The sequence below is a fragment of the Myripristis murdjan genome, chromosome 11 (genome assembly GCF_902150065.1).
Source record: "Myripristis murdjan chromosome 11, fMyrMur1.1, whole genome shotgun sequence".
NCBI lineage: Eukaryota > Metazoa > Chordata > Actinopteri > Holocentriformes > Holocentridae > Myripristis > Myripristis murdjan.
In genome coordinates this window covers 14,074,645-14,080,644 of record NC_043990.1, presented here as the reverse complement: position 1 = coordinate 14,080,644, position 6,000 = coordinate 14,074,645, and the positions used below count along the sequence as shown (strand labels likewise).

The 6,000-nt window shown below is 43.0% G+C and overlaps 1 protein-coding gene across 3 annotated transcripts in view; it reads left to right on the top strand.

Annotated features, from left to right (window-relative positions):
• The first annotated feature begins 1,169 nt into the window (after nt 1-1,169).
• The window catches only part of LOC115368039 (myocyte-specific enhancer factor 2D homolog), a 34,199-nt gene continuing 29,368 nt past the window's right edge, over nt 1,170-6,000 (top strand). For all 3 annotated transcript variants that reach the window (XM_030064001.1, XM_030063999.1, XM_030063998.1), the window contains exon 1: nt 1,170-1,366. The gene's annotated coding sequence lies outside the window, so the exon portion shown is untranslated. The remainder of the gene's footprint in view (nt 1,367-6,000) is intronic.

Genomic DNA, 6,000 nt, shown 5'->3' with positions numbered 1-6,000 from the left:
CAAAAAGAATATGAAGTCTAAATAAAACAAGACAACGCAGCGGGGGGGCATCATGCTCCTGGGGCACTCTCATTTCCACTGCATATGGTGAAATCTAATTTTTCAGGAAATATGACAATGTATGTCAGTAGTATTTTTAAATTTAGACGATATTTTGTTATTTTCAAATAGGTTAAGGGAGACAATAGTAATAACTTGACATTTGGGATAGTAGTCTCATATTTCTCTTCACCAGGCACATATCAGATTATAGAAAACCCCTTTAAAGGGCCTGTCAGTATTTCGCATTGAAAAGACAGGGTAGTGCTCCCAGCCGACTAACAAGCCAGCTTGCTGCTTGCAGTCCCCCCCTTTGAATGAAACTGGCCATGCTAACAAGCGATTTCTCAGCTGACAGAGAGAACAACACAGACAACTTGCAGTATTGCACCACAAAGCGCTTGTCCAGGAAAAGTGTTCGGATTAAAAACAGAACAAAACAAAACATGTCAAGGTGTCCCCAATTAAAATACTGATATAGATGTGCCACCCAGATAATTGAGATCAACTATTCTACAGGGACAAAACTAAAAATGAGCATTGTTTGGATGCGTTGGGTGCACCAGCATTTCCTACATAAAATGCAAATGCACTATTTGCCTGTGTTTGAGGAATTAAGAAGAAATTTCCAGCAAGGTGTGTCATCCTGTGGTATTCTTAATTAATGCTGTGGCATGCATGAAGAAAAAAAATAAACACACACACACACACACACACACACACACACACACACACACACAGTGGGAGGACACTTAGAGGATATACACTTTCCAGCACTTCATATTTCTCTCTTTGCTCGCCTTCACAGGTCGCGGCTTGTTATTTCGCCCTTGTGTTCTTGGTCACAGATGTAAAAAACAAATGGCCTAACGGGCTCTGCTATGGAAAGCAGGGAGGGCACAGCGGGGCTACAGTGACATTTTCCCCACATGCAAAATCATGCAAAAGGTAAATACTGAGGCGGAGGGATACAAACACTATTGCAGAACATGGCCGTCACCTCCGTCATGTCCTCTCTTGCGGACCAGCCCACTCCAGTAACTTGCCTCCTGATTGGTTTAGCCGCTCGAACGTGAGCTCCCCATTGGCTCCTTCACGTGTCAATCACGAACTAATGTCAATGACGTTGATCATACACTGGGTACACTGTATCGCCTGGGTGGACAGTATAGTTACTTCTACATTAAATGGAATATAATGTCGCGGGTTTATGTAAATAGAGACGTCGCCAGAGTCTAATTAATGAGCGCGTCTCCATTAAAATAGGTGACCTCTGAATCGTGCGGCGGCGAGAGCTATCGCCGGGTTGAACAGCAATATTTTCAGGGTAAGTGGAACGATACATTTCCTTCCTGCGTCTTTTTTCCTCGCACAGGAACAGAGCTACCTTTCTTTATTAATAAAATATAACAAAGTAAAAGCGTCGCTCTGTGTTGATATTTGCGTAAAAGTGCGGTTCACCGCGCACTCGGAGGTGTCCAAATTGTGGTTTAAATTATTGCGTGCTCCAGCTCGCCAGCCGAGTTACGGAGAGTGTAAGGAAGGTAATGGCTGTCGGTCGGACTCGTTAGAAATTGTGAAATGGCCTGTACAGAGTAGCTTGTCTTTTGCTGTGTTAATCAGGCCTTGTTATGGTTAACCGTAAGAGGGTGGTTTGTTTTGTTTTCACCCAGACACAGGATTCGATATTAGTGTAGTCCCTCCAACCTGTCAAATAAGAGCCTGTACCTGTCTGCCGTCAGTGGGCCTACTTCGTCTCACAGCGCTATCCAGACTCCATTTATCAGATCTTGTTTGGGATACAACTACTCTGTAATAAGGGCTGAGCTCCCAGTTTGTCAAAATAGGCATTTCAAACTCAAGTGGACGTCCACATTCCAGCTCTAACATGGTCAGTAGTCTAATGACATTAAGGAGCCAACAGACTAAACTACACAGATAAGGGACCTATTGTTCAAAGCTGTTCATCCAGTAGCAGGGAACCTTCATTTTAACAAGAGCCTCAAGGAAAAAAAAAATGTTAATGCTGCCTTGCATTTGGTTTGGTTAAACATTTAGACTTTTGTGCCTTGAGGAAGTTGGCTTTGGAGTAGCTTTGATTTTTTTTTTTTTTTTTTGTGCAGCCTACAAAAGGCATTCCAAGACTAATTGTATGCCATCATGACACTATCAAGCAGCAAAGGGCATGTGCATGGCCTGATTGGGAGTGCAGTTAAATTGTATTCTTCAAAATCACAGGAACATACAAATTAGGGCACCGATTATGGTCTAGCATGGGACATTATCACACCGGTGTCATGTGCGCTGGAAATCAGCAGCCATGATTTTCCTGTGGCATCCCAAGGGGGATACCAAAGCTGTTGGGCTAGAAGTAGGCCAGTTTGACAGAGTGATGCACCACAGTGAACCCCCATCGCTGATGGAGTCAAATCATCGTTGCTAGGTAGCACAGTGCCCCTCATTATGAACAGTGACATCACAAAAGGTACCTTGCAGGGCATGTGGCTCACTTTTTTTCGACAGTGCCTCTCAGGCACATGCCACCAAATTGAGAGTCCCGCAGCATCAGCCTGGTTGTGTTAATTGTGATTGGTAGTGTGTCTTTTGTTTCATTAAAATAAAGAAGTTCTTCAAGTCCCAGAGTGGCATTTTAGCTCCATCACTAGTTGGCATTGTGGATGCTGTCAAACCCTGTATCTTTAACCTGCCTATGACCGAGAGCGAGTCATTGGCTGTCCATGCATTGACATAAAAACATTGCTCTCACAAGTAAACATGTTTTTTATTACAATGCTTAAAATAACAGTGCTATTGGCATTCCCTCCACGGACTGGGACTTTGCGCTGGAGAAGCTGTGAAAGGTTGCCAAGATGAGCAGAATTCAACCAAGGAATATTCAAAGTGCCCAGCCACAGTCCTTGAACACCATGCATCAGATGCGAAAGGCCTGGTTAAGAGCTTCGTTTTGGGGTTTCTGGATTTCCATTTTTGTTTCTAACTCCAGATAAAGTATAGGAGAAGAACAAAAAAAAAAAAAAAAAAATAGTAATGATCTGTATTGCTGCAGCTCAGGTGTTTACTGAAAGAGAGGGAGGATATGACAAAATTTAAATCATGCACATCTTAACAGAAAAAATAAATAACAAAATAGTTCAAAACAGTTACTCCATACAGTATCAGTTGGTGGGAATAGTTAAGGGATGTCCAGAAATTATTCTTTTATAATCACTTCCTGTTTTTTAAAGGACAAAAAAAAAACCTAAAATTGATTTCCCCTTAAGTGACCTTTAGAGAGAAGCCTGGCTGATAGTGATTAGCCTATATTTTGATCGTTAGACCGAGTATAGTACTCACTATCTGACAATGTTTAGAAAAATGGCTCAAACACCTCTTAAATGGCTTTTATTGGGTGCAGGTTCAGGCACGGCCACAGCCATATGTCCTGTCAAATTCTCCTTGAGCAAGACAGAGAAGCCCTACCTGCTCACCCTGTCAGAGCATCAGATGAATGCCTAAAATGTTACATAAAAGGACTGTATCCACTTGTATGACTGCAACACTGCCCTCTCTCCATTTTTCTGGTTGGTTTAAAAAAAAAAAAAAAGGATTTGCCTTCAGTGTATCCTTCTCTTTCAGTTACATTGAAAAGGTGAAGCCTCTGGGGCACTAAAGGTTTTCCGTGGGCTACTGCTGAATTATCTGCTACTGATTATTTTAGTGGCAAAACATCAGGAACAAAAGATCCAAAAGCAAAAGGTTTAAGTGAGTCGTGAAAGAGCTATCGTGGTGTTATGAGTGAAGGCTAATTGGTTAGGCACTAGACTGTAGTTTGAGAGAATTTGTTTTGATAGCAGCCATCCTATAATTTGACAGTCTCCTCAGCATTATTTTACTAAATCAGTGGCTGTCCCCAAGGCACAGTTCATCAAGAAATATTTCTACAGTTTCAGATTTTACAGTGAAATAATTTGTGTGTGATTCTAATTGGAAGTGAGTGAGTCTCCCTTTGGTTGTCATATTTCTACAACACTTGTCTGGTCATGGTTAAAGGGAGACTGCAAACTTTCTGCAGAGTAGATATTGTGACACATGCTTGTAGGCTAAATAAAGACACCCATTTTCATCTTGTCATATCCTCTCTTGCTTTCAGTTGTTCGGGTCACGTTAGCTTTAATTGTGCACACAGAGTCACAAACCTCGGTATAGGGTATAAATCAATCCTGTCCTCCTCTGGGCGGTGGAGACTGAGCCAAGACCCCCATCTGAGAGCTGTGGACAGGCAAACCTCACTCTCTGCCAGGTTTGAGGCTGCTATACATCTGAGGGCTTTGGCCCGTTTCATTGGCCAGTGCATAAGCTGCTAAAGGTCACTGTCACTAATTACTCTACTCTATAATAGACAGATGCCTACCCTGAGCTTCACTGCCCTCCATTTCTCATCAGAAGAACATTCATGGGCTGCAACACCATCACATGGATAATTAAATCAACATAGATGTTGCTCATTTTTATCAAAGTGACAAAATGCCTGCCTTCTTAAGGTAATGAGGTGAATGTGGCGCAGCTGAGGGTCATTTATTTTCCCACCGTCACACCTTTCTGTCTGAAGTCCTCTGAAGTTTCTTGAGGTTGACTTCAAAGCCGTATCTTTGTACCTTTTTTGGTTTCCGTATGTCACAGAGTGAGCTGGGTTTGGCTGGGCACAAGGATCACATTGAGCCAAGCGGCGACCTCATTATCTCGGCGTCCCATCAGTCCTCCGGCCAGTTCCTAATTGAGCCATCAGCGCCTTTAGGGAGAAGAGGAGGGATGAACGTGTTATTTACAGTAATGAGGGGGCAGCCATGCAGAGGGCAGTGTGGAGAGAAAGGCTAGACACAGGCCCTGCAGCGTAGCCCCATTCTGGTCAATTCACAGCTAATCAAAGATAATATTGTAGCCTGACAGTGGCAAAGTTAGTTAAGTGAGAGGGGAAGAGCATTTTTTAATCATGCTCGCCGCTGGCAGGGAGATATGCTGCATTTCTTGTTGTGGTAATTGCTCAGAGTCAGCGGCTTTCAGTTGGAGCTAATGACTGAATGATCTATGATGTGGCCTACAATGACCAGACCACTGCAAATACAGCTGTAGTGCATATGAAAAGCTCCATCTTGGCAGAGCACCAACCTTGTCACCTACATGCTCTTCCTTTTGAGTATCATGTCACGCTCGAGGGTTATCCAGATTAAGTGCTAGTCAGAGTGTATGCAGTGTTGTTTGATAATAGAAATCAATATGAGAATTTTAAAACCTGGTGTTGACCCGAGTCTCACTGCCACCCTCACAGATTGTTGTGTTTAGAGGTTGTTGCTGTGGCCTATATAAGCAAATGTCCGCTCTATATATTTTCCAGCATTTGCAGTCTCAAATGTTGTTTATTGAGATGTTGTGATATAGATTGCGTCAGGTTTTCCAAGAAACTGGCCAAGTTGGCCCATCTAAAGCACCTCTGTTTGAGCCCTTGATCAGGAAATGTACGATGGGCTGCACATTTTTTCTGCTTGTCACTGTAAATTTTTTGTTGGTTTTGTTTGAATCCAGCAGCTTGGAGTGTAGGCTGCCTGTGCTGAAGTCACTGTGCTTAGGTTAATGAATTTCACTGACATCATATTGATACATGACACTGATAAATGAGACTGTAGTGACCCCAGAGTTGTTGAATTCCTTACACAGTGTGCTGGATTTTATTACAAGTGCTGTGTAATTCTCAAGTTGCCCGATGTCTGACTCTGACGTGCTGAAATGAAGCTGGGTTTGTGGAGGCCCCATGTGCAATCCACTGGCCACTGAGATGGGTTTTCATATTTTCCATCTGGCCTCACAAAGATCCCACAGAAAGCTTCGACTTGGAGGGTCAGGACTGCAGGGAGAAACATTAAACAAGATGGCCACAGGGCTCAGCTCGTGTGGAGAAAAGAACGT